Genomic DNA, 10,660 nt, shown 5'->3' on the forward strand with positions numbered 1-10,660 from the left:
ACTGCTTTGTAAGCACTACACTTAATGTTCCTATTCATATATTAATGCTACTCTCACTTTTAGTTAAAGAAGCTTCTCTTTTCAGATGGTGGTGACCACTGGGATGATCCATAAGGCAACATAGAGCTGAGAAGAAGTGACAGAGGAGTGTCCAGAGTAAAATATCTCTATCATACCCTCCAAGGCTCAGGGTCATTGTGGAAGAGGTAAAAGAAAGAATATAAGAGCCAAAGGAAGGGTAGGACTGCTTACAATGCAAGTGCCCAGACAGAAATTGGCCTCAATCCACAATCTCGCAGTGTCTAACAATACCTTCACAAGACCCTCATAATAGGAGAAAAAGGTGATAACATCAAAATAAAAGAGAGATTAATGGAAAGAGGGAGGGAATATTATTCAGAGTGGAGTTGTGAAGGGAAAGTGGGAGAGGGAAGGGAATTATGGTTTATTATCTGTAAGTATAGAAGTTGTCAATAAAAAAAAATTATACATTTTTTTAAAAAGAGCTGAAAAGATGACTCAGCAGTTAAAGGTACTTGCTTACAAGGCCAGATGGCCCAGGTTCAGCTCCCTAGTACCCATATAAGCCAGATGCACAGAGTGGCACATGTATCTGGAGTTCATTTGCAGTGGCAGGAGGCCCTGGCATGGCCATTTCTTTCTTTCTCTCTGCTTGCAAGTAACAAACACAAATACTTTTAAAAGTTTTTTAAAAAAAGCATTAAATAACAAAAAGCAACAACAAAAAATGGCAATTCAAGTGAGACTGGAAGAAATAAAGAAGCTTGCATGTTAATAATTGTAAGGCTTCCCCCTTGATTTTTAAACAAAGTCCCCATGTTTTCTTTTCCCACCAAGCTTCATACCTCCTGTAACCAGTTCTGGATCCATTGTCCTAGCCCTGGGAATCCTCCTTCAGGAGCCTCTGTCTTCCATCAGGAAGTCGTTAGTTCACCCTCGGAGCTGAAGTTTGGCTGGAGAAAAGAACAACTTTATTTTGGCACATGGGCAGGCTGGCCCACAGCAGTAGCAAAAGGAGTAATGGAGTGTCCTAGAGTGCCGCATGGTAACATGCTTGGGTTCCAATGATTGGCTTTTCTTCCCTTGCGCGTGGCTCACAGCTGTGGCTTTCCCTGCTGCAAAACAGCTGTCCAGGACAGAACATCCTTTTTCCTTCTTCACCTCTCACAGAAGCTCGAGGCGTCTGAAAACTTTCTTTCCTGTGAGAGTGGGTAGAGATTACCCAAGACTAATCAGAAGATACGTTATTCATTGCTAATAGTTTTCTGTCATTGTATCTGACGAAGCATCATCAGAATTTTTGCACAAGGATGTTTGAGAGCCAGGGTGATGAGAAGCACTCTGGCCACTTGTAACACCATGGGATAGAGCCCCCACCTCAAGGATACTCAGTCCGAATGGTCATCCAAAGGGAAAGAGTGAGGCCAATTGTGATGGCAAGTGGTCTGAGTTTCTTTTTCTCACACAGGCTAGCAAACTCTGTTTTTCGTGGTCCATAAATCACTCCCTAAGGGTGAGCTGAGCATGTTGAGTTAACTTAAAGCACCACTGGGTGAATATATTATTGTTGCAGGAAATGGCAAGCAGGGATTGAGAGCAACTCATTTGGTGGGGTGGGGGGCTCATTAAAACAAACAAAACAAAAAAAAAAAACCCTGTTCTTTGGAGTTGAATTTCAGTTTCTCTGACATGTAAAGCCAAGTACAGAAATGCTGTTTAGGAAAATCTGACCAAAATGAAATTCCCCAAGTCCCAAATCTGTGATTTGGAGAAACTCCACGGCCATGATCAAAATCATGGCTCACGATGTGACAGGCTGCTGCTCCACTTCCAGGGTCTCTGAGGTCCTTTGTTCTCAACACTCACTTCCCTTCCTTGTTCTCAACACCTACGTGAAAAGCAATCACTTACAATGAGCTCCTAAATCTGGGCTCTTGAGAGTTGTGAATTGGGTCTTATTATAAAAAATGTTCCTAAAGATGATTGAACATGTATTTAAAATGATTTATTTAGTGTTGGAAGACAGAAGTTCAGAGGGACTTGTTTTCATGAAATGCTTGGGGATTCTTTACTGCTAGTGATTCCCCAAGCGCACCTTACTTGTCTGTTCTTTCTTTCCCGCTCATAACGGTACTCCTGATTTTTAGCTGAGCACATAGCTGAACACTAGCTAACATTTCCCTGCTTACCTATCAGCTGAGTATGGCCACATAACTAAACACTAAACAGCTCAATCCTTGCTCCCTAATAACTTTAAGGGCTGTTGTGGTGGTTTGAATATAAGATGTCCCCATGGCCTCAGGTGTTTATGATTAAGTTTCCTACTTAGTCCTTGGCTTGGACCATTTAGGAGGAGGAGACTTACTGGAAGAAGCGTGTCACCAGGGCCAGACCTGGAGGTGGAGTCCAGTCTAAGGTGTGTTCAGAGCCAGCTTGAACCCTGGCTGTTCTTGTTCTCTCTCTGCTGTGGATGTATTGTAAAGGGACTTACTTTCGGGGGTTCAAATGTAAACCCTAAACCCAAACTCATGCCTGATTTACTTAAAGCATTGAAATAAAAGAAGACTGTGAAGGATTATTTTTGTGAATTATTTTATTTATTCAGAAGTCAGGAGGGATGAGGGAGAGTCTGCGGACCAAAGAAGGGGGAATGACAGGGGAGGTCAGTTTCAGATCCAAAGGGCGAGGAGTAGAAACATCTTCATGGTCTAAAGGCTCAGGTACATCCTTTCCCACCATGGCAGCAGCTAAGCTGCCAGGGTGAGGAAGCCAAAACCTTACAGGTTGGTGAAACCCTCTGATGCAGGGTGAAGAACAGCCCAGGAGCCAGAAAAGAAGAAATAGCCCACCAAAAAGCCTCGTGAGCAGCCAGACTTTTTATTTTGGGTCAAGGCCTGAATTTGGAAGAAGTCAGTACACCTGGGTGCATCATTTAGAAGGGACTGGGCTTGAACACATGCACTTCAGTAATTCCAGCTCTGCAGTGGCCATGGTGGGGTAATTTCCCTCTCACTTCCCTTCTCTCATAAGAAGATACTCTAGAGATTTCTGGGTAAGATGTGGTGTAGGAGCCATGCCAAAGAAACCTAAGGGGGAAATGAGAAAACAACAAAACACACTCTTCTACTGAAAAGTGAAGGTGGATAAGAAACTACAGGAAAGAAGTAGGAGAGAACCAGAGTGTCTAGAGACCACAGAAGCAGGCAGAAGTGGCTCTAGCTGTGGCTTACAGGCTCTGCCTGAGCCACAGGAGAAACCAGGTAAAGGGATTTTCCACTCACATCAGCCTCCTCCTAGCAAACTGAAGGAGAAGACAGGAGGGAACAGCTGAGTGGCTTGTGAGGAAGAGAATCATGCAAATCAGCTACACAGTTCCAACACAACTTCAGGCACTCTCCCTGTAGACCAGCTGATAGCTGGAAAAAGCTGCACAGGATGTAACTCTATGGGAGACAGAAGTTATCAGCGGTAAAGACAGTGGATACTGGAAGCTTCAAGTTTGGCCAACCAGGCCAAATAACTAAACAAGTGCAATAGTGGCATGTCTGTTACAGGGGAAACCAACTGCTCTCTAATTGGACTGGAGGCCTGCTCTATGAGAGGGAATACATGCCTCCTACTGAAAACCTATTCAAAAGCCTATGGCAGGGGAGGTCCTATGCCTTAGAAGTGTAATGCCTGCTCCTATCTGGCTAAGTGTACATAGTGCACTTACCAAACTGCTCTGTAAGCACTTCACTTAATGTTCATAGCCATATATTAACACTACTCTCACTTCTGGCTAGAGACGCTTCTCTTTTCAGATGGCAGTGACCACTGGGATGACACAAAAGACACCATAGTGCTGAGAAGAAGTGACAGAGGAGTGCTCAGCACTGAGACATCTCTATCACATCCTCCAAGACTCAGGGTCCATTGCAGAAGAGGTGGCAGAGAGAATTTAAGAACCAAAGAAAGGGTAGGACTGCTTACAATGAAATCATCCAGACAGAAATTGGCCTCAATATTCATAACCTCAAAGTGCCTAGCACTACCTTCACAAGACCCTCATAATTGGAGGAAAAAATGATGACATCACTGTCACAGTGTTCTCTCTTTTGTTTGGCATATAATCATGCACAACCTTTTTATTTCTTTGAGGTAGGAGTGTATTTGTTCTCCTAAATGCTATTAAATAAAGAAAGATTACATTCTGAAGTATGTTTGTGCAGCTCAAAAATAGAGATATTTTAAGGGGAGGGGGAAAACACTAGTCTAAGTGCAAGGTACACTGAAAGCAACTTTTATATTTGATTGTATTTTCTTTTTATATTACAAACATTTATTTAACTTGTTGCAGTTCAAAGAAAATTTCTAAAATGTATGCTTACCAGTAATCATTAAAATGTTTGCAGCGCACAGAAAAAAAAAGAGAGAGAGAGCCAGGCATGGTGGCACACACCTTTAATCCCAGCACTTGGGAGGCAGAGATAGCAGGATCACTGTGAGTTCAAGGCCACCCAGAGACTGCATAGTTCCCAGGTCAGCCTGAGCTAGAGTGAGACCCTACCTCTAAAAACCAAAAAATAAATAAGTAAAAGAAAGACTAATGGAGAGAGGGATGGCACATGGTGGAGTGTGGATTTGTGAAGGGGAAAATTGGGGAGGGGATAAAATTGTGGTTTATTGTCTGTAAGTATGGAAGCTGTCAATAAAATAGTTTAAAAAATAAAATAATAAAAAAGAAGATGTTTTAACTGCTGTAAGAGGACAATGACTGGTCAGTCTTTAATTACTTCCTGCTAAACAGAGTCAAAGAATAATTGCAGCTAGATTCTTTCCCACAGAGTGGAGTACCTAAAGGCCCAAGAGAGAAATCTGTTAGTCAAATATCCTGTTCTGCAGCCATCTGAGCATTGTAAGGTAGTGATGGTTGGCAGTCTGGTTAGAAGTGGTGGTCAGCTGATCAAGGGGCACTGGATGGATGGAGTTTGTTATATGACCCTCTGAGTATGAGCCACCTGTAATGAGAAGAGGTAAAGTTAAAACAGTAATTGAGTATTGCAAGGTCCAAATATCAACAGATAAGACCGCTTCTTCCACCTTGATGAAGTTTCCTGGGAATCAGTAAGCCTCAAATAAATTCTACCCTCTCCCCATAAGTTGCTTCTGGTTGGGAGCTAACTATCTAACTCTAGACTTTTACATGAAAGAAAAATAAAATTTCAACTTAGTAAAGGCACTATTATTTTGTGTCTCTTACTTTTAGCTATTTTAAATTCTAACTGCTAATAAATTACTGTAGATTTCTGATTCATTCTGCCTAAGTGAATTCAGCCTTTTTTTTTTTTTTTTTTTTTTTTTTTGGTTTTTCAAGATAAGGTCTCACTCTAGCCCAGGCGAACCCAGAATTCACTCTGTAATCTCAGGCTGGCCTTGAACTCACAGCAGTCCTCCTAACTCTGCTCCGAGTGCTGGAATTAAAGGCATGTGCCACCATACCTGGCCTTAAAATATTTTTTGTTTATATTTATTTGGCAGAATAAATGGGCATTCCAGGACCTCTGCACCAATGCAACAAACAAACTCCAGATGTATGTGCCACCTTGTGCATCTGGTTTTACACAGGTCCTGGGAAATTGAACCAGGGTGCTTAGGTTCTGCAGGCAAGCGCTTCAACCACTAGGCAATCTCTCCAGTCCCCAGCCTTCATATATATTTTTGCTTCTTTGATGTTTCAAGGTAGGGTCCTACTCTAGCCCAGGCCTATATAAAATTCACTATGTAGTCTCAGGGTGGCCTTGAACTCATGGTGATCATCCTACCTATGCCGCCTGAGTGCTGGGATTAGTTTGGGCCATCATGTCCAGTGTTGCAGTCAGGTTTGCATTGCTGGTAGAAATCACCCAACCAAAAGCAGCTTATGGGGGAAAAAAGAGGTTTATTTTGGCTTACAGGCTCGAGGAGGAAGCCCCACAATGGCAGGGAAAACTATGACATGAGCAGAGGGTGGATATCACCCCCTGGCCCACATAAGGTGTATCATAGCAACAGGAGAGTGTGCCAAACACTGGCAAGGGGAAACTGGCTATAATACCCATCAGGCCACTCCAACAATACACTGCCTCCAGAAGGCATTAATTTTCAAATCTCTATCAGCTGGGAACCTAGCATTCAGAACACCTAAGTTTTGGGGGACACCTGAATCAAACCACCACATTGAGCATATACACTTTTTTCTCTACCTTAAAAAATCTTTCTGGGGGCTGGCGAGATGGCTTAGCAGTTAAGGCGTATGCCTGCAAAGCCTACAGACCCAGGTTCAATTCTCCAGGACCCACATAAGCCAGATGCACAAGGGGCACATGTGTCCAGAGTTTGTTTGCAGTGGCTATAGGCCATGGCATGCCATTCTCTCTGTCTCTCTTCTCTCTTTCTCTCTCTCTCTGCTTGCAAATAAATAAAAATAAATAAATAATTAAAAAAAATTCTTTCTGGGCATGGTGCACTCACTTTTAATCCCAGGACTCAGGAGGCTGAGGTAGGAGGATCACTGTGAGTTTGAGGCTAGCCTGAGACTGCGTAGTGAATTCCAGGTCAGTCTGGACTAGAGAGAGACCCTACCTCAGAAAAGCAAACAAGATATAAACAGTTGTGGGAAGTGAAAAAAAAAAAAGAAAAGCAAACAAAACTTTATTGTTCTGGGCTAGAAAGATGCTCAGTACTTAAGTATTTCTTTGCAAAACCTGCCAACCCTTGTTTGATTTCCCAGTATCCATGCAAAGCCAGATGCACAGAGTGGGGCATGCATCTGGAGTTTGTAACATCAAGAGGCCCTAGCATACTCAATGTGTTCTCCTCTCTCATTCTCTCTGTCTCTTCTCTCTCCTTTCTTTTCCCTCTCAAATAAATAAATAAATTCTTGTTCCTTCTTCTAGCAAGTCCTTGAGGGGAATGATGTTTGCATAGTTCTAGCTAATTCATTTTCGTTATAAATATGATTAAATAATGTAACAGCTACAAATGGTAACATAAGAGCTAATAACATCAGTTACTGGCTTCTGTCAACATATCTGAGTTTTGCAAAGACTATGATTTATCTAGTCATTGATCACTAGGTTGATTTTTGTTTGCTTGCTTTGTTTTGTCTTGCAGAGTTAAGGAACAAACCCTGGGCCTTGCACATGGTAGACAAGTACTGTAGCACTGACCTACATGCCCAGACCTTTTGTTTTTCTTGAGTAGTGTCTTACTGTGTAGCTTGGCTGACCTGGAGCTTGCTATGTAGCCCAGGCTGATCTCAAACTGTATCCTTCTGCCTTCCCTTCCAAGTGTTAGGAGTAAAGGTACACATCACTTCTCCCAGGTAGATTGGTTTCTAATCCTATCTCACTAACTTCTACAGTTTAACATTTAATTAGGAAAATAAATTAAAGAACATTACACTTGGGTTCTACCTCCAGCCTGGAGTGGGTGGGGAGGAAGTGTCGTTTTTCCCTCCTAAGCACAGCCTGGGTACGGGGGCTGGGGATTGTGAAACCCGGAGACGCCAAAGTTACAATCCAGAAGTGCATGTTTTCTGTCCAAAGGACAAGGTGAGATCAAGATGACAGATGAGTTCAGAGTTACCAGTAAAAACAGTCTCAGTGGGATGAGGACATGCACTGGGTCTAGAAGAGCAGTGTACCACCTGGCCCAGTTAGCGCAGTGAGCACCAGGGATTCCCATACTTATTGCCTTGCAGACAGAAGTGAGGGGAGACTGTCAATGCCTTAAAGAGTAAACAAAAGCAGAGCATGAAGCCGGGCCTGGTGGCGCACACCTTTAGTCCCAGCACTTGGGAGGCAGAAGTAGGAGGATTGCCGTGAGTTCAAGGCCACCCTGAGACTCCATAGTGAATTCCAGGTCAGCCTGGGCTAGGGCAAGACCCTACCTCAAAAAAACAAAGAAAGAAAAAGAGCATGAACAAGTTCCTACAAACATGAAATGGATATGCCAGCAAAATGGGAACCTAAGGCATATAAATACATGTAATCACATAAAGTAAAATATTTTGATGTCATTCATGTAATTATAGTTCTAAAATTGGTAAGATTTGAACTTGGGGGTTTTATAATAAGGAGAATGTATTAATAAATACCAAGGGATGGTGATGAATGCAAATCCACTCCTTTGCATTGCACAGAACCAATCCCATCATGGAGATCTGGATGCATTTAATAAATAAAATTCATCTTCACTGAAACCAAAAAAAAAAAAAAAAAAAAAAGAAGGTTGGAAAGTTTTGTTTGTTTGAGACAGTCTTTCTTTGGTGCCTAGACTGTTCCTTGAGGTAGTCACACAAACAGAAGTGCATAATCTGGAGTTTAAACTCTAGCCCAATTTCTGCCAATATTTGGCTGTGTGGTGCTGGGAAAAAGAAAGCTTAGTTATGTTATTACCATTTAGATGTCAACAATAAGCTTGAAGCATAAGGATTTGGTTGGCTTTTGACTGTATAATTTTATCATATGTGTGTGCACACAGGTGTGTGCATAAAGAGTCTAGAAGACATCTTCAAGAACTCTGTTGACCTTTTTTCTCCTTGGCCTATAGTTCACCTATTCAGACAAGATTAAATGGCTAGTAGCCACTTCGGTTCATTCCGCTGGGAGCCAGTCCGCCTGTGAGGCCTGTTGGGCACCGGCCCGCCTCGCCTGACTTGGGGTGCCCAGGGGGAAAAAAAGAAATCTTAAAAAACAACGACAACAAAAAACACCCTGGAATTTGTTTCACTCTTACTGCAAGCAAGGAAAGGCAGCAGGAATGCTAACGCTGGCAAGCAAACTGAAGCCGAGGACGGTCTCAAAGGGCCTCGGACATCTGCCCTGCATCTGACTCCACTCGGAGGGTTTCTGTGAGAGACAAGTTGCTGGTGAAAGAAAGTTGCAGAACTTGAAGCTAACTTACCTTGTACATGCAAAGTGCATTTTCCTGATCCAAACAAGCTGCATTGCTTTCAGCTAACTGTAAGCCCAGATAAAGGTTATTACCAGGGGGGAAATTTTCAGTTTGAAACTGAAGTTCCTGATGCGTACAACGTGGTGCCTCCCAAGGTGAAATGCTTGACCAAGATCTGGCATCCCAGCATCACAGAAACAGGGGAAATATGTCTAAGTTTACTAAGAGAGCATTCGATTGATGGCACTGGCTGGGCTCCCACGAGAACATTAAAGGATGTTGTTTAGGGATTAAACTATTTACTGATCTTTTGGATTTTGATGATGCTCTGAACATTGAGGCCGCAGAGCATCATTTGCGATACAAGGAGGACTTCCGGAATAAAGAGGAGGACTACATCAAGCACTATGCCAGATGATAAGAGGAGGTGGTTGTGGGCCTGTGGCCTGTGTGTCACAGCTTGTCTCTAATGTGAAACAGCATGAGGTAGTCCTCCTCCCCGTCCTCACCCTGTCTCCCTGTCAGCCCCTTGGGACTGTCCCAGTCCTGCGACCGTGTTGCCTGAAGAAGACCCCCCTCACCGCTGCCCACAAAGGGCAGGAGCGAGACAGTACGGCAAGAGAGAGTGCCTGCTTCCCTTAACACCTCTCTCCAAACCATAGTCTGGGCTGTGGGTGAAATCCTCCGAGGTTGTAATGAGCTCACCACCGAGGTTGGTGCTTGCTTCCCTTTTTCCCAACAAAATCGGTGTCCTGCAAAAGTGATGTAATGGCATGTTCAGTGTAAATGGCAGATTGGCAATAAGAAACCCACTATAAACTGTGATTGGATGCACATTCCCTTAGCTTCTTCCACGAATGTTGGCCCTGCCTAGATGTGAAGCTTCCCAGAATGCTTAGTCATTCACTGTAGATCTTACTGAAATGTGTATTTTATTTAATGTAAGTATATTTTGGAAAGATTTGTAATTAAAAAAAAATGGCTAGTAAAACCCAGGAGTCCACCTGTCTCTGCCTTCCCCAGCTCCCCATGCTTGTAAAGCAAGCACCTTCCCAGCCCCCTTAGCTCTATAATATTTTTGTTTGTTTATTTGACAGTGACAGAGAAAGAGGAAGAGAGGGAGAAAGTGGGTGCATCAGGGCCTCCAGCCACTGCAAATGAACTCCGGATGCATGCGCCACCTTGTGCATGTGGCTTATGTGGCTTATACTCCTTTGCCATCAGTATATGATGAAGCCAATATGGGATGGTGAGAAACCAGCTATCACTTTGGCAGAGTTCCTTTTTCTTCTCTAGAAGTTCTGCTGTGCAGAAAGAGTCCCAACAGAAAATGAACGGCACATAGGGAATAGGATAATCTGAGGGGAGGTGGGCAAAAATGCCTATTGTAAAGGTGTGAGCAAGACACAGGCAGTCAATGAGGGTTAGTACTGTAGTACCCTTAGACTGTTCCCATTCAACAGTAGACATGGTGTAGAGATGTTACTAGAACCTGAACACAGAGAGGCTGTATGAAGAGAGGGCTGCCATATGGGAGCCAGGGCACAGTCAGCTGATGGAATCCCTTGGAGAGAATGCCAGGGGAATAAATCCCTACACCCCTCCTTTCAATCACCTTCATAGATAACAATATGAAGCTAAGGAGCAAGAGTTCTTGGCTGCAGCCTCTACGGGTAGGATTCCAGGGCAGGCAGCAGGGTGGAAAGTAATGAGTGGGTCA

At 43.3% G+C, this 10,660-nt stretch overlaps 1 pseudogene; it reads left to right on the forward strand.

The window, feature by feature from the left end:
* Positions 1 to 8,805: 8,805 nt before the first annotated feature.
* On the forward strand, positions 8,806 to 9,358 carry LOC101609180 (annotated as a pseudogene).
* The last annotated feature ends 1,302 nt before the right edge of the window (positions 9,359 to 10,660 follow it).

Source organism: Jaculus jaculus, chromosome 4 (genome assembly GCF_020740685.1).
Source record: "Jaculus jaculus isolate mJacJac1 chromosome 4, mJacJac1.mat.Y.cur, whole genome shotgun sequence".
NCBI lineage: Eukaryota > Metazoa > Chordata > Mammalia > Rodentia > Dipodidae > Jaculus > Jaculus jaculus.